The 20,772-nt window shown below is 44.4% G+C and overlaps 2 protein-coding genes across 22 annotated transcripts in view; one reads left to right on the top strand and one right to left on the bottom strand.

Moving 5' to 3' along the window:
- AKT2 (AKT serine/threonine kinase 2) overlaps window positions 1-20,772 on the bottom strand; it is a 153,230-nt gene that overhangs the window by 77,464 nt on the left and 54,994 nt on the right. Inside the window, exon 1 of one of the 2 annotated variants that reach the window (XM_068250809.1) lies at window positions 18,027-18,132. The exons of the other annotated variant lie outside the window; for it this stretch is intronic. The gene's annotated coding sequence lies outside the window, so the exon portion shown is untranslated. Of the gene's footprint in view, window positions 1-18,026; window positions 18,133-20,772 lie in introns of those variants that run through there. 2 annotated transcript variants of the gene reach the window in all.
- The window catches only part of HIPK4 (homeodomain interacting protein kinase 4), a 546,520-nt gene continuing 543,860 nt past the window's right edge, over window positions 18,113-20,772 (top strand). For 5 of the 20 annotated variants that reach the window (XR_011023523.1, XR_011023526.1, XR_011023524.1 and 2 more), the window contains exon 1: window positions 18,159-18,369. The gene's annotated coding sequence lies outside the window, so the exon portion shown is untranslated. Of the gene's footprint in view, window positions 18,370-20,772 lie in introns of all 20 variants that reach the window. The other 15 variants (XR_011023520.1, XR_011023513.1, XR_011023516.1 and 12 more) reach the window with 10 other exon arrangements.

Genomic DNA, 20,772 nt, shown 5'->3' with positions numbered 1-20,772 from the left:
GTCCGGCCGCATGCCGCTTCCACAGCCAGGAGCGTTCTGCACCTGCGCAATAGTGCTGTGCATGTGTAGAACGCTCCCGGCGACAGGGTGTGTGCATGTGCACTACGCCAGACTGGCTCAAGTACCTGGACTCATAGCAGAAGATCCAGGTGGCGGAGGAGGACAGCGAGGGACTGATTAGCCTGAAGGGGGCTGGAGGAAGCCCCAGGTATGTATAAAACTTTAATTTCAATTTCATCTGTCTCAGGTTTACTTTGTTACACAGTAGTACTATACTCTACATATGCACTCCCCACAGAGCTGCAGGGAATCCACTGAGAATGTTGTGCACATTGAACACAGAGGTGTTGTCCATCACCCATAAACCTGGTTCAGATTGTGCATGAAGAATGTGTAATAGAGGAAGAATCTCCTTATTCACCTGCAGAGTACCTGCACATCATTCTTACATGTACCCACAGTTAAGCAGCCCATACACTCAGCCGATTTTCTGACCGACCGATCGATCGATCACAAATCGGTTGGCCAATCGACCGATCGACGGCCGATTTCGATGGATTTCCATCGAACTTGCAGGGTGGAAAATTTAGGTCGATCTGATGAGATTGCTTATCAGTTTGCATTGGCCTTAATGGAAATCTGATGGCAAAAAAATGCCATCAGATCGAATTTCAATAGATTTCAAACTGAAATCTATTGGAATTCTATCCTGGTAAAAAATGTTCTAAAAACGCATCAGATAGATCATCAGATGCATTTCTTATCTATCTGCTGCCAATCTGACGAGTGTATGGGCACCTTTACATTGCCTAGGGCCTGATAGATGTTCTTTGTTCCGGTCTGTACCTTTTACAAGTACTCTTACCAAGGACTAGTTTTAGTCTATGACTAAAGGGAATAAATATGGCAGTCTCCATATCCTGCTCACATCAGTTGTCTTTTAAATTTCCGAAGCGTTGGCAGTTAAGAGACGAATTTCATGTTCCCACATTTAATCAACAAGATTGTAATATGCAAATTAGAGGAGTCGGAGGAATCCTAAACTGAGGAGTCGGAGGATTTTTGTACCGACTCCACAGCCCTGCATGGCACAAATGTAAACTGGCGCTCTTGCATTTTTCCATCAGATTGATAGTCTAATAGATTATTTCCGACAGGTCTGATCCGATTTCTGATCGTTTTACCAAACACTATTATACAAAACCGATCGGAAATCAGAGAAGACTTGTCTGAACTCAATTTAGCAGTTTATCTGTCATAAAATTGCACTGTGTATACCAGGCATAAGAATTTCATGGCACCAAATAAGGCCTTCAGTATTCTCAATAGGGAATTAGAACCAGGGCTGTGGAGTCGGAGCAATTTTGGGTTCCTGGAGTCGGAGTTTTCATAAACTAAGGCGTCACATGATTTTTGTACCGACTCCACAGCCCTTATTTGAACGTTGAGGCTGAAGTTTCAATGGCTGTCTTCTCTGCTGATTGCTCAACACAGCCATCCAAATTAGATTCTAACACAGAAGCATCTTCATTCCTCTTCCCTAATGCAGAACACCGCAGGCTTATGCTGGGAATACACGGTTCGTTTTTGCCTTCGTTTAAACCTTCGTTTCGATTGTGCCTTTTGTCCTTTTCGATCCCGAAATAATCGATCATACGGTTAATATCACCACCCACGGTTTCGGTTTTTTTTTCGATTCTGATGGTTTCGTTTTTCCAATGATCGAAGGCTGCAAAGAAACGAAACGAAAATCCCTTTTTACAGGGACGGACTAGCATAAACGAATATATAATCTATCTGAACAGCCATCAAGCCTACCAATGGTTCGATTAGATGGATAAAGAGAGATAATATCAAACATGTTCGATCACTAGTCGTTCGTTTTTGGGGTCTATTAATCGAAACTATAATGAGATTATGACTATTTTCACATACGTTTTCAACACTCGATTCGTTTACCGAACGAATCGAAGGCTAAAACGAAGGCAAAAACGCAACGTGTATTCCCAGCATTAGTAAGAGTAGACCTGATGGGATACTGTACTGTTGAAAAAAACAAAAAAAACTAGCAACAGCAAGTTTTTTTTGTTACTAGTGCTGTCGCATACACAAAAATACAAATTGCTCAGCAAGACCCATAATGCAAAGTGAGAAAGGTCAATCGGATCTGAAGGCAATTACATTCTACAGCAGAAAATGGCGCTAAGAAACGCAACGTCAAACCTAAAATCTAGGACAGCTTTTTAAGTGCTTTTTTGCTTTTGCATTTTAAGCTGGGTACACAACATGCAATTTTTATTTCAGATCGATTGAAAGATTGATATTCAGATTTGACACAAATCTGCTATAAAAAAACAACAAATTAATAAAAAAAAAAAAACTGCGATTTTTCCAATTTCTAATCAGATTTCTGATCATTTTTTCCATTTGGATATCATTTGAAAGGAGATACACATGGAACAGCAGCCAGTATTTCGATTTCGATATAGCCAGAAATCCAAATATTTTCTGGCCTGTCCAATCTACTTCTGATCAAGAAAGAAAAATTATTTCAAGCAAGAATCGGTTGATGGCAATAAGTAGGCTGCACAATTTTTTGCAAGGCTGTGGAGTCAGTGTGTGTCAGTGATTTCATAAACTGAGGAGCCAGAGTCACATGATTCTTGTACCAATTCAACAGCCCTGGAAAGTATTATGCTGGGGATACACGGTACGTTTCTGTACCGTGTATCGACCAGCTGATAATATTCAGTTGACCCGATCATGCTGCCTGACCCTCGCCCGCTCGATCCCCGCCGGCGGACAATGGCAGGGAATCGAGCGCTGATAAGGAAGTGCCGGCGGGGACGAGCGGTAATCAATCCGCACAGACGACGCGGCTGGGGTAGATCCGGCGGCTAATCGAGCCGCCGGTCGACCCGTGTATGCCAGGCATTAGACTAAGGAGTCGGAGGTTTCATAAGCCAAGGAGTCAGAGTTGGATGATTTTTGTACTTTCACAGCCCTGATATTTTGCCTGATCCAATTTTCCTTCTTGATCGGAAGAAGAATACGAAGTAAAAAATGCATGATGTGAACTCACCATTACTGATAAGCTATACATCAAAGGAATGTTAGATAAAATGCATCAGGGCTTTGGATGGTTGCTTGTGTTTGAGAATGATCACCTCCAGAGAGGACAGCGACATAAAGCTGGGGGCATCTGCAGACATAATACAGCCGTCTGGAGGAATGTTTGAACATTCATCTCATTATTATGAAAGTGAACCATGCACCAGACAGACAATGCCAGACAAATAAATCTGTGCAGCTGGAATGTTACGTCCAATTGCTATTACAAGGTCTCCTTTAAAGTATAAACTGCTCTTGAGTATGAGTTTTCACGTGCATTTTTCAACGCACACTATGCCCATTCATACAAGGTAAAATAATTACTAATGAAGACAACTGATAATGCAGTTTCAGCACCGAAACACTCTGAAAATATCCGACAAGCCTTGTCAATTATGTCTTGCGGCCGCACTCCTATCTCTGTGTGAAGGAAAAAGCCGTTCACTAGTGGCTCTGTGCTAGTGTGCAGGCATGGACGGTATTTGCGCCTGCGCTTTATACACAGACTGGAGCACTGCCTCGAAGAAGAAGAAGGTCCTGGGCAAACAACGCTGTGGTGGAGGAGGAGAAGTCTCTGGGCCAGTCCCTCGACTATGGTAAGCATCTAACTTTTTCATCCACAGGTATTCATTTTATTTATTTATTGTATTTCTAAAGCGCCAACAAAATACGCAGCGCTGTTTGCTTAACGTGTAACCGTCGGGTATAAGATCAAAAATCAATTCTTTATGTTTATCTGGTAAACAAGTAATGAGGATGCTAACCAGGCAATCCAAAAGTTAAAATCGCTATTACTTTTCTTGATGATAAATGACCATTCCCCGGTTTACCTGATTTATTTGGCCCCGCCCCACGGCCCCATTATTTGGCCCCATGGCCCCGCCCCAAACCATCCTGGCCAGTCACAGTCACAGAGCAGAACAGTGGGCGGCTGTGATTGGAGGATGTGCGCATGGATCTTTCTTTGAATGGCAGAGCGAAGTGCAGTCCTCCAAATGGTTGAAAGGCATTAGCTATAAAGCCGCCACCTCCAGACCGGCAGCGGAGCAGTGAAGAGACCCACACCCGACCACGGCATTTGCACTGAAGGCACACTTGTATTCAAGGCTGCCACCTCTGACCCGGCAGCTGAGTGTCTCCTGATGTTCTGGCAGTTGAAAAGTAAGCCCCGCCCCCAACCACAGTGTTTGCACTGAACGGGTATTCAGCACTGCCAGCACTTACATCATCCGGTAAGAGCACAATGATATTTTAGCACTCTTGGCACCTTCCCATTGCTACATGGATTTACCTTAAGCCCTGGTTAGGGCTTTATCAACTTGTTTATTAGTGGATGTATGCAAGTTAGTGTTATTTATTTATAATGGTTTCAGTGTGAAACAAACACTGTAGCATTTTTCTGGATTCACTTGATTTTTTTGTAAATAATTGCATTATTTATAGGATTGTACGGGTTTTTTCTTCCCTGGTCAGCTAGCATTTACTTGCATTGTGCTTCATGTACCTATTGCCTTGGCACTATATATTTATGGTCTACTGCCATGAGTGAGAACAAAGTTCCACCAGACGCCCCTGTACCATAGATGCACCAGGTGTGCAATATTTTTTTCCTGTTTTTTTGTCCTCTAAACCTAGGTGCGTCTTATGGTCCGATGCATCTTATGGTCCGAAAAATACGGTATATCTTCCTTCTGATAAATGCCATGCTGATCCTATTCCTACTTAAAGGTAAACTGAAGTGAGAGGGATATGGAGGCTGCTATATTTATTTCCTTTTAAACAATACTAGTTGCCTGGCAGCCATGCTATTTGGCTGCAGTAGTGTCAATCACACCAGAAACAAGCATTCAGGTAATCTTATCAGATTTGACAAAATGTCAAAAACCTGATCTGCTGCATGCGTGTTCAGGGTCTATGGCTAAAATTATTAGAGGTAGATGATCAGCAGGATAGCCAGGCAACTGGTGTTGCTTAAAAGGAAATATTGCAGCCTCCTTATACCTTTCGCTTCAGACTCCCGTTTTACTTCTAGTGAAGGTAAACAACAGTGAATCAGCAGCGCTGTCATGTGTAGACACCGATGTACAACAGTGCCTAAGTCATCAGGGCATGAAAATAGATGCCAGGATTCTGCTGTGCAGATGGAGACACCAAGAAGAGAGAACTATTGAGAAAGAGGAAAGGCCCACTGCCCATCTCTACAGCCTCCTGCACAGGAAGAACCTCTAGTCAGCATGCTGTTAACAATTAATTACATTTCAGTGTTAAGAAGACACCTCTGCATTTTAAGAGACTCCATCACATATGCAGAGTTGTCTCATCCAGAATTGTGTGAATTATGGATGAACTTGCAGAAAGCAGTGAACAGCGCTACTCCATTCACCACAATGGCAGCTAGTGCGGCATCCGGGATACTGGCATACAAATGGCTGGCTGATGGAAAGACTTCCCTTGATCTATAATAGCTGAGGACCTAAAGAATGTCCACATACTCAAGAATGAGGCATTCCCTTCTGACACTGAAGTGTGAGGATAAAGCACTTTATGTGGAAGGAGGAAGGAACAGCTTCTCATTAATCCCAGCATCACTTAGAGGTAATATTGATAAACAAATGTAATTATGATTTTATATGTAACATATGATCGAACATTCAGCGATGAGCGTCAGTCATAATAAACCCAGGTTCAGTAAAGTATTAGGCAAGCTGAGCATTGGTCAATACACACACTGTGCAAAACAATGAAGTGCCTACATTCATAATAGTCAGAATCAAAGAAAGCATATACCTTATATACTCGCAAATAAGCCGACCTGTGTATATGCCGAGGTACCCACTTTTCCCTCAGAAACCAGGAAAAAGTGATTGACTCGGGTATAAGACCCCTCCCCGATATAGCCCCCTCCACAGCAGCCAGATGCACAATCCTTACACTCTTCTGCCATTAACAAAACCTGCTCCACCATCTGTCTTGCTCCACCGACTCGCATATAAGCAGAGAGGGCAACTTTTCAGCACATTTTTTATGCTGAAAAATTAGTTTTATACGTGAGTATATGCAGTATGTGCAAAAGTCCATAAAAGCAAGTACTTATGATGCTGGTAGTGGACAAGGTGTCTCAGTGCACGGAAAGGTATATAGAGTGCACTGACCATTACTGGATAAGGCACATGTGTCAATGAAGTTGCAAATATTCATCAAATCACATTATCAATATTAATAACATTATCACTACTGGTATTATATGGAGTCGAAAAGTCAGAGCAATTGTGGGTACCTAGAGTCGGTTGTTTCATAAACTCAGGGGTTGGATGATTTTTGTTCCAGTGGAGTCGGGGCAATTTTTAAGTACCTGGACTCGGATGTTTCATAAACTGATGAGCGAAGGCCAATGATTTTTGTAACAACTCCACAGCCCTGGTATAATGTTAATAATGATATTAGTATTCTAATTTCAGTTGATGGATAATTGCAACTCCATTGACAGGCGTACCTTCTCCAATAATGGGCAATGTACTTTATATACCCTTCTGTGCACTGAGACACCATGTCCACTACCAGCATCATAAGTATTTGCTTTTATGGAGTGTTGCAAATATCCACTTACTGCGGTAAGTATTGATTTTGACCATTATAAATGTATTCACTTAGTTGTTTTGCACAGTATATGTATTGACCCATGTCATCTTGCCTACTTGGCACTACCTCACTGCACTTTACTGAACTTGATCATATCATTAATTTTCCTTGGCCAGTCAATACTTATGATATGTTATGAATTTTACTGAATGAATCATAGTCTATCGAGAGGGGAATTTTTTTTAAAGTGTTTTTATCATCTATCACGGTTTATTGATTTGATATCGACTAAATCTGTCTTTGAATATACACTACCTCATTAACTAACAGGTTAAAACAGCAGGTCATTGGAATTGTCAGGAATCTCTGATTTGAAGTCCAGCCATGCTCCCTTCCACTCACCCTGAACCATCTCTTGACATATCATGCAGGGAGAAAAGCACTTTAAAAATATTGCTATTTGTCCTCAACAGCCACATTCCCGCCTGCCTCTCTAATGTCTGTCCTTAACAGCCACGTCCTCAACAGCCATGTCCCCACCTGCCCCTCTAGTGTACAGGTATGTCCACAGTCTGTCCTCAACAACCACGCCCCCACCTGCCTCTCTAGTGTATGTCCTCAACAGTCATGTTCTCACCTGCCTCTAGTGTATGTCCTCAACAGCCATGTTCTAACCTGCCTCTCTATTGTATGTCCTCAACAGCCACGCCCCCTCCTGCCTCTCGTGTATGTCCTCAATAGCCACGTCCCCAACTGACACTCTAGTGTATGTGCTCAACAGCCACGTCCCCACCTGCTTCTCTAGTGTATGTCCTCAACAGCCACGTCCCCACCTGCCTCTCTAGTGTATGTCCTCAACAGCCACGTCCCCACCTGCCTCTATAGTATTTTTCCTCAAAAGCCAAATTCTCACCTGCCTCTCTAATGTCTGTCCTTAACAGCTATGTCCTCAACAGCCATGTCCCCACCTGCCTCTCAAGTGTATGTCCTTAACAGCCATGTTCTCATCTGCCTCTAGTGTCTGTCCTCAAAAGCCACATCCCCATCTGCCTCTTAAATGTCTGTCCTCAAAAGCCATGTCCACAACTGTCTCTAGTGTCTTCTCAACAGCCATGTTGTATGGATTTGCAGAGAGCAGAGAAAAGCTCAAGAAAGGCATCTAAAGTGGCATCTGAGATACAGGTCTCCAAATAGTTATAAGTAAAAGAAGCAGGCAGTTCACTTCCGGCAAACAGTTGGAGCAATCAGCATGGCAGAGTGGAAGAAGGGCAGGATAAAGGTGCTGCTCTTGGTATTCACCTCGGTGGCTAAAGTATCTGTGTTTGAGACAAGAAGAGACAGAGCACACTCAGGGGAACAGTACAGCAGTAGATTGGGTGAATTCAGAATATCTCACCTCTAGAAGTTGCTGGCAAACCTGTGCAGGAGTAGCCAGCGTGTAGGCTTTTATCCCTCTAGCCAGGGATCAGGCACAAAGGCAGCTGGATTCCTCCTTCACTCGGATCGTTGTTGGCAGGCAGCGAGTGCCTCTGAGGTTGTACACCCTGTCTGTGCACGAGTCCGCTTTATGCAGTCGCACAGACTGTGATGCAAACATGCCTGATGAAAGGAGGGCTTGGTCTCCTGAAATGCATTGCAATATACTTAAACTTCAATCAACACTATACGGCAGCTACTGTTTCTTCTTTCCTACATGCATCGCTGCATTACAATTAGACCACCACTCCAACTGCCCACTGCCTGTGCAAGACTCATGGAGCAGTGTGGAGCTTTGCTTCTAGAGTCCTCATCCTGGAGCTGATGCTTTGAAATCCACCAGTCTGTTTGTGCGGCCGCAGATAGCGGACTCGCACAGACAGGGTGTACAACCTCAGAGGCACTCGCTGCCTGCCAAAAACCATCCGATTGAAGGAGGAATCCAGCTGTCTTTGTGCCTAAACCCTGGCTAGAGGGATAAAGCAACTTCTAGAGGTGAGATTATTCTGAATTCACCCAATCTACTGCTGTACTGTTCCCCTGAGTGCGCTCTGTCTCTTCTGGTCTCAAACATGGGCCTCAAAGTGGCCCAGCTTAGAAAAGGTAATAGAATGGCGAGCGGCTGAAAAAACTTCCCTTGATCCATAGTGGTTAAGGACCCAAAGAATGCCCACATCCCCAAGAATGAAGCATTTCTTTCTGGCACTTAAAGGGAAGGTCCAAGCAAAATAAAAAAATGAGTTTCACTTACCTGGGGCTTCTACCAGCCCCATGCAGCCATCCTGTGCCCTCGTAGTCACTCACTGCTGCTCCAGTCCCCCGCTGGCAGCTTGGCGGCCTCGGAGGTCGGCGGGACGCATTGCGTACATTTTTACGCATTCCGCTAGTGCAGGAACATTAACACATACATTTTTACGCGTTACTGGTTCAATGCGTAAATTTTTACCAGAGTAACATCAAAACCAGAGTAACATCAAAAAGACCCAGGGACCTCATCTTCCCGTTTCCTTTCCATATAAAAAATATTCCCAATAATCAATAAGTAAAGGTTGGCTTTCTTTATAATTATTATAGCATAACTTAGATAGTAATTGTGGTATACCTATACATGAAATGAAGTAATACTCCGATACATTGCCATGTTCAGGCTGAACCTGGACATCATAAGGGTCAATTATAAATAAAACTGTTGGCCGCAGAACTTTTACAAATAATGGTATATTTTTCACGTATAACAAATAATTTGCTATAGTTGAAAATATGTTCAAAGAAACCCTTATTGTGCAATAATCTGCCAGTTTCAAATATTTATAAAGGTGGCCACACACAATACAATAAAATGATCCAATTTTACAGTTATTCGATAAAAACGATCGGATCTCCTGAAAAAAAAATAAAAAAAAAAGACAGCTTTTTTTTTCATTCGACTGAAAAACCCAATCGGATTTCCCATTTTCTTCGATTTTTATCTATCCGGAATGCCAGATAGATATTTTTCTTCAATTTCTCTAAAGATTGTATGGTGTGTGTTAGATTGTCAATTTATTAATATACACACCCTAGCAATTTTCTCAGAGTTTCCAATCATTTTTATCATAATTGGGGAAAAATTGAACATGGGTGTGTGGTACATTGGTCATATTTTTGAAATGTTAAGCCTCATCTACACGCGTAGATGAGGCTCTGATGTTCCTCATCAATCGAGCCGCTGATGCGGCTCGATTGATAAGATCCGTCAGGTCCGATTTAGCCGTCGCCGATTCCCTGCTCCTTCCCGAGGGGACAATGGCAGGGAATCAAACGAAGATAAGCGGCGCGGGGACGAGGGGGGATCGAATCCGACGCACGGGCGAGCGGGGACGCGGAAAAGGCAATCCGGAGGCTAATCGAGCCACCGGATCGCCTCGTGTAGACGGGGCTTTACAATCAGTCAGAAAAATTTATTGCAATTCTTAAATTGAACAGATATTTAAAAAAATTGTATGGTGTGTGGCCACCTTAATACTGACTGCTAATGGCCTCACAGACCATCACAACTGTGCATAGTGTAAAAAAAATAAAATAAAAAATAAATAAAAAAAAAAAAAGACTTCCTTCCTGAGAAATACAACAACTGGATCTTCACATCAATGACCATATGACCGTAAGAATCAGGAGGGGCATCATGTACAGTATATGCCAGGGCTGTGGAGTTGGTATAAAAATCATCCAACTACTCAGTTTATGAAATCACCAAGTTTGACAGACTCCGCCTCCAGGTAGCCAAAATTGCTCCGACTCCATCCCACTCAGTTTACGAAAAACCACCGACTCCAGATACCCCAAAATTGCTCTGACTCCTCAACTGTCTCCACAGCCCTAGTATATACCAGGGCTGTGGAGTCGGTACAAAAATCTTCCGACTCCAACTCCTCAGTTTATGAAACCACGACTCCGACTCCAGGTAACCAAAATGGCCCGACTCCTTAGTCTAATATTTAACAGGGCTGTGGATTTTGTACAAATATCACCCGACTCAGACACCTCAGTTTATGAAACCACAACTCCGACTCCAACTCCGGGTGCCCAAAATTTGCCCGACTCCAACTCCACAGCCCTGGTATATACTGTGGCTGCAGAGTGTGGATAGGACTTAAAATGCCACTATACAGAGGGAGTGTGGCATGTAGTGTACACTCCTCTGATGCAGAGACTAATGTGAAAGGAGATTGCTGGGCAATCTGTAACTGATGGGAAAAGAGCCCTAATCTTCAAAGAGCATGGTGGAACATGTAAGAACTATAAAAACAACAGTGTACAGAATGGTGATGGGGAGCAGCACAGACATGACGTCACGCGGTAGGCAGCATGCACAAAGCAATCGGTCCTCATTTTCCTACATTGATCTGCAGAGTAGCGGTCACTTGTCTGATTATTGGCTGAGGCGGTCATTATTGACCACCCCAGCCAACTTTAATCATGTGTGTACAATATCTTGCCACTTTTTCTCCTCCACTCACTGCTCTAGAAATAGCTACAGCTCTTTCTTTCGCTATTCCACCTAATATTATGAAAGTGAACCTTGCTCCAGAGACACAATGCCAGACTAATCTGCAGAGCTGGAATGTTATGGCCATTTTCTGAAGTAAGAACAATCTTTTTGCACGTGTATTTTCTAATCATAAAGGAAGTGTATGCTAAGAAAAATAGGTTTATTTATTTTCAATATTTACCATATACAGGAGCCAACACACTACAAAGCGGTATACAGAGTACAAAGAACACTCAACATCTTCCTTCTGAAACAAACTATTGCCCTGGCTGTCATGCTGATCCATTGCCTAATCAACACATTTTTGAGTTGAGCCCATCAGGTGTTATATTTCCAAGGCAACGGCAGAGGCAGGAGGGGAAAAAAAAAAAAAAAAAAAAAAGAACCCCAAAACTAACTGAAGGGAATCAGCATGGAACCAAAGCCGATGCTTACTTATAAATTAAAAGGAGAACTGTAGGGGGCTATGGGGAAAAAAGTTGAACTTACCTGGGGCTTCTAATGGTCCCCCACAGACGAGCTGTGCCCGCGCAGCCACTCACCGATGCTCCGGCCCCACCTCTGGTTCACTTACAGAATTTGCGACTTTTAAGTCGCAAAACCACTGCACATGTGCGCGCTCTCTCCCACTGACGGCACCGTCAGGCGCAGTACAGTCTATGCATGTGCAGTACATTCCTGGTCACGTCAGCAAGGACACATTCGGGCAGGCGCAGTGGTTTTGTGACTTTAAAGTCGCAAATTCCAGAAGTGAACCGGCAGGAGGAACCGGTGCATCGGCGACAAGACAAATAGCATTTATATCGCGCTTTTCTCCTGGCGAACTCAAAGCGCCAGAGCAGCAGCCACTAGGGCGCGCTCTATAGGCAGTAGCAGTGTTAGGGAGACTTGCCAAAGGTCTCATACTGAATAGGTGCTGGCTTACTGAACAGGCAGAGCCGAGATTCGAACCCTGGTCTCCTGCGTCAGAGGCAGAGCCCTTAACCATTACACCATCCAGCCACCGCGAGCGGCTGCGCGGGCACAGGTCGTCTGCGGGGGACCATTAGAATCCCTGGTAAGTTCAATTCTTTTTCTCCCATAGTTGATGGGAAATTTGGGCACAGGGCAAAGCCAAAAACCACCTCACCCTGCTCCTGCAGAAACCCCCGTGGCGTTAATAACTACTGACCCTCAAGGTCGCCGTGAACAGTGGGGAAATACGTCATTTGGCTTCCAGCTGTTGCTGGCGGTAGAATTACACTATCTTTATAGTAATTTGGGCTCCGCCCGACGGCACCCAAATTACTGAGTGCCGCTTTAGCCGTAATTCCCACTAAGGCCTTTGGTGGTGCCTGCTGCGTCGAAATCTCTGGCGCTGCTTTTACTTCGCAGCAGTTTTTCTTCTGAAAAAAAGCCAGGCAACTTACATGGCCACCTCCATTGCTACCTGAGTTTGGGTATATTTTAATAAAAGGCTACATTTCTCCAGGTTTCTTTTAACAATTGTATTAAAATGCACAATATTCTCTTCCTGTAAACAAAGCTATGAGGAACTATCAGTTTTCCTAGTGATAAATTAAGTCACCAGACAATTGTAGCCCCCAATATGACCCACTTACTGAAGCCGCTGGAACAATCATTCATGATTATTCTGGGGGATAGGTTTGCATATAAGTGCTGTACAGACATGCTGCATGGCTGTAGATGAGCAGCCTGTTCTGTTCTACAGAGATGGGATAAACATCAGCTTAGTGGACAGCATGGAAGAAAAGTATCGGCCTGCCTTTTACAATCTGGCTTGGGGGACTGCTAAAAGAAGAGGTGGGACAGCTGTGTGAACGATACATACTTCCTCAAGACAATCAAAAATTATGGCCTTTAAAGTAAACTGAGCAGCTGTTTTAAATGGTGTGGGCTATATGTGGTCTGCTATCTTATGTGTCCCAGCCGCAGCAGCTTGAAGTGCCTGCTGTGATATCCCGTGGCCCCTGCTGTCGCATTGCATGACTGGAAATGTAGTCCATTATCGCTTGTCCCTGCAAACATATCAGAAATGCATAGAAGGCACTGTGTGATGTTTCCATTTTATGCACTACGATGAACCATGGAATCGCAACGCATGACTGAATGCATTTTTCGCACAACACAGTGCTATTCCATTCATTATAATGAATGGGATGTCAACTGCACCTCACAGAATTGTGTAGCAACGCAAGTGCCGTGTGTTGTGATGGTAACCTGCATTGCATGCAGCATAAGGTCTGGGACCCGCAGGCAGCACTTGTGATTTGTAGAGAGCTAGCTAATGTAATACAATGGGGGATTTAAAAAACAAATCCCATTGCTCAAGTGGGATCACACACACGTGCGCTTCTAGTGGGCCACAGGCATTAAAGTGGGGGAGAGGCCTTAGGCATGGGACCCATTAGCAGTGTTTTGCTAAAGGTGGCCCATACATCTTTTGAGTTGGCGGCAGGTCGAAAAAAGCTGTGCCAACCAATTTCGTGTTGAAATCGATCAGACATGCTTCAAGTTCTCAGCCGTCGTAGTCGATCGGGTGCTCGGCAGTAACTGCGAGCGATATTGGGACTAGCGATGAATGTGACGAAACCTCCGGCGCTGATCCCCCTGTGTATAAATGCACCCCCATGTGTTACATTCATACACTAGGGGGCAGCAGCAAGATAGTGGACGCGGACGATTCCAGAGAGATTTCATGTTGAAATCAGGAATCGGCCTGTGGTGTATGGGCAGCCAACAGATCTTTCTTTAATCAGATTCGATTAGAGAGAGATTTGTCTCTTGGTCGAGTCTGCCCATCATTGCTAGATGTATAGCTACCTTATACGCTTATGATTTGTAAAGCTCTAAATGCTTGCCCACTTCCACATCAGCTGGACTGCGTCTCTGAGATCGCATCAGAATCCTGATTCGCATTTGTGACACCCCCCTTTTTTTGCTACATGCCATCCAATTCTTTCCACGCATGCGAATTAGACAGCAGCCTATGGATTCCAACAGAATGCGTTTCCCTGTCCAAACTCACATTCGCGGAAAGGCAGCGATGCGCCTCTAATGGAAATGAGCCCTAAGCGTAGTTGGTTTTTACCTACATGACTGTCCATTGTTGTGATTTGTTTTGAGACACAGTTTTCCCCACACAGGGCAGCCCATTCTATCCTAAGGAAAGTGTAGGAGGGAGAATGAAGTCCCTCTGCAGCTCACAGTAGGAACTACAATAACAGTTCACTTCTTAAATCTTTCAGCAACACAGCTGAAAGGGAGACATCTGACATTGTGGGACACCTATATTCATGCTAGAGTTTTACAAATGATTTCAGGTGATAAAAATCTAACAATCAATGGACTCAATTCACTAAGCTGATCTCCTGTCTTTAATAACTCTTCTAGAGTTGTTACCATGGTGATAAGGCATGTAGTATTCAGGAAACATTTTACCTCAGCAAACCTAAAGTTAACTCTTCTGTCTTTAAGTTAACTCTTTAATCCTTAAAATAACTCCAGAGTTAAAGACAGGCTGTTCATTAACTGCGTGTGAAAATAACTACAGAGGAGGTCACTTAAAGGGGAACTTCAGCCTAAACAAACATGCTGTCATCAAGTTACATTAGTTATGTTAATTAAAATAGATAGGTAATATAATCTCTTACCCACCCGGTTTTAAAAGAACAGGCAAATGTTTGTGATTCATGGGGGCAGCCATCTTTTTGGTTGGAAGGAGGTGACAAGGAGCAGGAGACACAGTTCCAACTATCCTGTGTCCTGATTACCCCTCCCAGCTGCACACGCTAGGCTTCAAATGTCAAATTCAAAATGTAAAAAAAAATAAAAAAAAAAATTGCACCAAAACAGCAGAACCAGAACAACAAAATCAGAAATCCCATCATGCTTTGCACAGCATCAGGGGAAATAAGCCCGGGCAGTTTTCTTCTGTACAGCTAAAAATGAGGCTTGTATAAGAGAAACAAAGTTCTGATGCTGTGAAACTGTTAAAGAAACACAAAGCCTTTTCAGTGCTGCTGAGTCGATTTTTAGTCCGGAGGTTCACTTTAACTACAGGGGAGGAAATTAACTACAGAAGAGGTAATGTAAGGAATGAAGAGATAAGATAACTCTCTTACTGTGTGGAGGTAAGTTTTCTCTTGCCTTATCTCCAGCATGATCTTAGTGAATTGAGGCCAATGTATAGTTTAATTATGGAAAGAGAGTGTAGAGGGAAGCAAGGTGTGAAGTGGCGACAGGGGATTGATGGTCGCACATCTTTGCACTCAAAATGGTGCAGAGATAGGGACTGCAGTGGTTCAATAAAATAAAGTGGTTTAAAGTAAACCTGAGATAAAATAAAAAATTCATACATACCTGGGGCTTCCTCCAGCCCCCTTCGGTTTGATCGCTCTTGCGCCGCCGTCCTACCTCCTGGATCCTCGGGAGTTAAGGCTTAGTGCGCATGTGTGGCCCGCCTGAGCACCCCATCGCCGAGAGCGTTCTGCGCAGAACACTCCCAGCCGGGGACGCACTGCGCCAACTGGCCAAAGTTGCCTGGAGCAATAACGGAGGATCTCGGAGGCAGAGGACGGCGTTGAAGGATCAGACCAAAGGAAGGAGGAAGCCCCAGGTATGTATGAATTTTTATTTCATCTCAGGTACACTTTAAGCACATATACTGATTTCTGCTCTCCAACTGATTTCCAATCAATGATTAACCGGTTGCTTGGCAAATCAGGACACTGAGGCACGGTTCCCATCTGCCACTGGACCACGTGCGGCCAGGGAAAGCGGACAGTGTAGCGTCGGCTCCAAAGCTCTGCTGTAGTCCATCTGGAGCACAGCGCAGATAAGTTACCACCATAGACTATATGGTGAACGCATGCGCCTGCCCAGGATTATCGTGGACTGCATAGAAGTGCAGCCTGCTTACGGATCTGTTGCAGGCTGACAAATGTGAATGGCTCCTATATATAAAATAGGAGCCATTTACTATCAGTTTTGTGATGAGTGGAGGAACAAAATATGTCCATTCTCAGCTAGAGTAAGATCACAGCCTTAACCATGTATGGATAGCTTTTGCCTAAGCTTGCACAGAGCAGTAACAGGCAGTTCTGTCTCTTTAGTAATGGCAGCTGCTGTCACGTAGCGATGTACCTATAGATTCTAGTCTAGACAGGCAGTTGAGCCCCCTATCAGGCATTGCATGCCATAGTTTTAAACTGCATAGTAAAATAATCAAGCAATCTCTACCATTTGAGTATGTTCTCACCAGGTTTCATATACAAGATAAGATGTAGCGCTAGGACAGCAACATGGCATAAGTTCCACCTCAGATCAGGTAACAGAATTAGCCCTTAGGCAGGGATCATACTTGTAACTGTGAAAACACACACGATCTAATGCACATGCATTTTTGCATTGTTAAATGCATTTTTCTATGCAGTTTTCCCTGTCTGCACATTGTCATATACGTTTTTTGTAATATGCAAAGCTGGGGGAAGGTAATACATCACCAGGTGTCATTTGCATGCAAAACAAATGCATCCCAATAACGTACAACCTTATCAATCACAACTGGCAATGACTTACGTTTTCTAAATGCGGAGAAAAAACGAATTGAGATTCTAAATGGACTTTAGAAAAGGCAGGTGCCCCATAAGGCTACATGTATTAGTGACTAGCCTTTTCTTGGGGAGCAAAGAAGATTTTTGCATCAGGCAGAAGTAAAGACACTGAAAGGGCAATGGGATGATCAACATTTCAGAATAGGCTTTTAGATTTCAGTCTGGTTACATGGAGACACTCTAAAAGTCTATAACCATGCTAAATGCCTATTAAAATAAAAAAACCATTTAACATTTGAGAATCGAATGTTTATAAGTGTAATTATACAAGAAAATTCACAATTTCCTCCGATTGCCACTATCCTTCCTCACAAACACAGTGCAGCTTTGAGTCCCCAGGGAGAAAAGCGTTATAAAAATATTATTGTTGTTGTTATCTGATGGTGGCATCTATCTGCCTAGGCAAAAACCTGAACACTCTGCTCTCATTGGTGTTTATTGTGCAATGGTAGATTGGAATTCTCTACAGGTGGCCACTAACGATCCAATTACTAGCAAAAAATCATTCAAGCAATCAGAAATTCTAATTAGATGGGTTGCAAATCTTCATTGATGGGCACAATCGATTACACAAATAATCATCTGATTGGATTTTCGTCAAACCAAAATTTGGATTTTCTTGTGGTCGTGACAGATAGGAAGCAAATATCGGTTCATTGATGGTGTACTGAACAATTTTTCTTCCGATCAGAATTATCGGATCGCTTAACGATTTTTCAGAAGAAATTGGATTGTTAATGGCCACCTTAAGTGTGTTAGAGGGTCACTCCACTTCCATATTCCTGTCATTTAAAATACTGTATATATAATGATTGCTAACTTTACAGAGATGCATAGTGCAGTTAGAAAGCGTTTCCTCTGTGATTACTGTGGCCAGGCTTGAGTCTATACCAGCTGTAGGTATGTTTACTAGTTACACTGTGCCCTGTGATTCGTACAATTGTGGCCTAACAAGAAAGAACACAGAAGCCGGTGGGGCTGGGATAAGAGCAGGGCCAGCAGGGAGAGGAGGAAGGGACACACTGGGCTAGGTCTGCACACACAGTGCACTGTCCCCCCACCCCCCCCTCCAGGCCTGTGTGCTGGTGCCCCTGCAGGCAGCCCCGGATTAGAGGCCAACGTGTCTTATGAGTAGCAGTGAATGTCCCCCCCCGCCGCTGCGTACGCCCCCCTCTCGCTCCAGCACCCCAATACCGCGGAGTCACCCGCCTTACCTCCACAGGATCAGGCTCCGCTAACCCCGCCGCTCCCCGATCTCATGTCTCCCTCCTAACGAAACCAGCAGCACTGCAAAGCAGAGTCCACCTACTTCCGCCCGAGCGCTGCTGAACGCCGGAAGTGCCCGCGACGCCATCTTTACTGAGGGCATTCGCCTGGCGCCACCATCTGAGGGAAAGTCAGGTGAAAGCCGAACAGGTTAGCCACCGGGCGTCACTGGCGCTGGCGCACTGCCACTCTACAGGGGACCTGTACTGTGCAATGTCACCCTATCACCCAGGTGCAGCATGAGGAGAGCTGTGCCCTTCCTAGTGGCTAGCTATTATTACCCACCTATAGGTACAAATATGCTGAAATATTATGGATAAGTATAATTCCACTTTCCTGTAGATGCTTGGTGCATAGTAACCGGTTTTGCACATGCTCAGTAGCATTTGTATGCTATTCTGTCGGGTATGCTAAAATGTTGGAACACCTGAATTAACAAAAACTTGTTCATGAACCTTTTTACATAACTGATATAAGGGTTCCTACCTTTTTGAGATAAGAAAGCGGGACACTTTTAAGCGTTAGTACTAGTCCTATTTGGTTGGTGTCGTGGATAGTGTTTTCTGCTGGGTCCCTTATTTCTTACAAGTTAATGGACGCAAACAAATTGCCACGAGCAGGGAGCGGTCGTTGGTTTATGCCAGCGCTGGCAGTGTTGGACTGGGAGGTGGTAAAGCAGGGCCGAGGCAGAGGCGAGAGAGGTTCCAGCCTCATGGTGCAGTGTAGGCCCCATACAGTGGTGTAGCTAAGAAGCTTTGGGCCCGTCGGGTGCAAGTTTTACATGGGACCCCCCAAGCAGTCTATACATAACAATTGATACGGCGCACCAAAACCTGCCATGGATTTCCACAGTGTCAGAGGTGCAAGGAGGAGATGGAAAACAGTTTGTTAATGATTACTACTATTTAAAGCATCTATAGAAGTGAATATTACCAGCACAGGGCCAATAGAGAGCTAATATTGTGCTTGAAGGAGGGCCCCTCTGACCCAAGGGCCCTGATGCGGTAACTACCTCTGCAACCCCTATTGCTACGCCCCTGGCCCCGCACAACTCACTCAACTATCATTCCCCCTATTGTGTTTAGAGCAGAGGGAAATAAGAAAAGGGAATACATGGCAGTGACTGCAAGCCAGATAAGTAGAGATTGAGGTGTTGGGGGCCCTGGGGCACCTCGTAGTCTAATAGTAATCAGTGTGTGACGGCTGGGGTGGGAGGGATGGAGGGGTGCACTTTGGTGTCTCAGCCTTGGGTGCTGGAGAACCTTGTCCTGACTCTGTGGTAAAGCTGAGGAAATCCATCCACTTGCTGGCCAAGCAGCAGTAATCAGGTGTTGCTGCTCACAGTGAAGACTTGCTACAGGTTTCCGTTGGGAGTGATAACGCATGGTTTCTGCTGCTTGGTCAGCAGGTGGATTTCCTGAGTTTTTCCACCTCCCAGTCCGAAAACTGACCACTGGGTAAAATACGACCAGTAAGCGATTTAATTCTGGCCCATTGCTGGAAGGCCGGATTCCCTCTCTGCAGAGTTGCAAATGTATCTTATTTACAGGGTTAGCTCACTTTAGCGCGGTTTCAGCACCACCATAATTATTGCACCGCTAGCAACTCTGCAGTGAGCAAGGAGTGGAATGTTGTCCGCGGTCCGCTGGGTCCCTTCAACTAGACTAGCGCCCACTTTTAAGCCATCCTCCGCCACACCCATAGTCACTCTTGCCAGAAAGTATGTGTGAGAAAAAGATGTAGTTTTATCATTCAAACCACACTGGTTGTTTCTGTCTTTCTAACATTTGAAAATAAGTAATATGAATTGACAAAATAATATACTCTGTACAGCCCTGCGTAATATGTCGGCGCTATATAAATAAATAACAATGAATTTGAAGGACAGAAAGTTGGTGCAGAGTGCGCAGGAAAGCACTTACTGACCCTGCAATTGAAATCCCATTCATTATACCAGGTTTAGTATATTCTTTTCCCTGATTTTTGTTCCATAAACCTTGGTTCGTCTTATAGTCCGAAGCATTTTGTATTCCAAAATATACGGTAATTACATAGATCTGTTCATAGAGGCAAAATAAAGTGGGGGAATTGAGCCCACACCAAGGTGTGGGCATGTCTACAGACACTTATTTGTCTGTTCTTTAGAGGCTCCGTCTGCTTGTAATTTACTCCGGTAGAACCGTGACTAGATTCAGTTGAACCAGAGGTACTTGTGCGGCACATGTGAAGTGTTTCAGTTCTGCCTCTCTGTCAGTGCTTTCTGTTCTCTTGCAATCTAGTGTGCAGACAGAGAGGTTGAACTGAAGTACTGTGCATGCACCGCACAAGACGAGCTGCTCCTTACTACGCTCGTGCGTGCTCAGTATGGAGCTACGTGTCTTCGGAAGTACTTGGAGACCCTACATCTGTGGCCTCCCATGGAGAGCTGCAGGTCTTTTCGACATTAAAGTCGAAGGGTAGAATGGGAGCCTAGAATGGGGGCCTGGAGGTGGAATGAGGGGGCACAGAGAGGAATAAGAAGACTCTAAGCCTTAGAAAAAAAAAAAAATGTACTCAACTAAGAGTTAGATCCCGGCGGATCGCTCAGAAACAGCCGTATCAGTCTGACGACAGAGCGTACACACGCCGGACTGTCGCTGGCACGCCCACCCAGCGGGAGGCAACGACGGACCCGTCGTTGCCTAAAGTCCGGCG

Source organism: Hyperolius riggenbachi, chromosome 8 (genome assembly GCF_040937935.1).
Source record: "Hyperolius riggenbachi isolate aHypRig1 chromosome 8, aHypRig1.pri, whole genome shotgun sequence".
Classification (NCBI taxonomy): domain Eukaryota; kingdom Metazoa; phylum Chordata; class Amphibia; order Anura; family Hyperoliidae; genus Hyperolius; species Hyperolius riggenbachi.
This window is presented reverse-complemented; position numbering and strand designations above follow the sequence as displayed.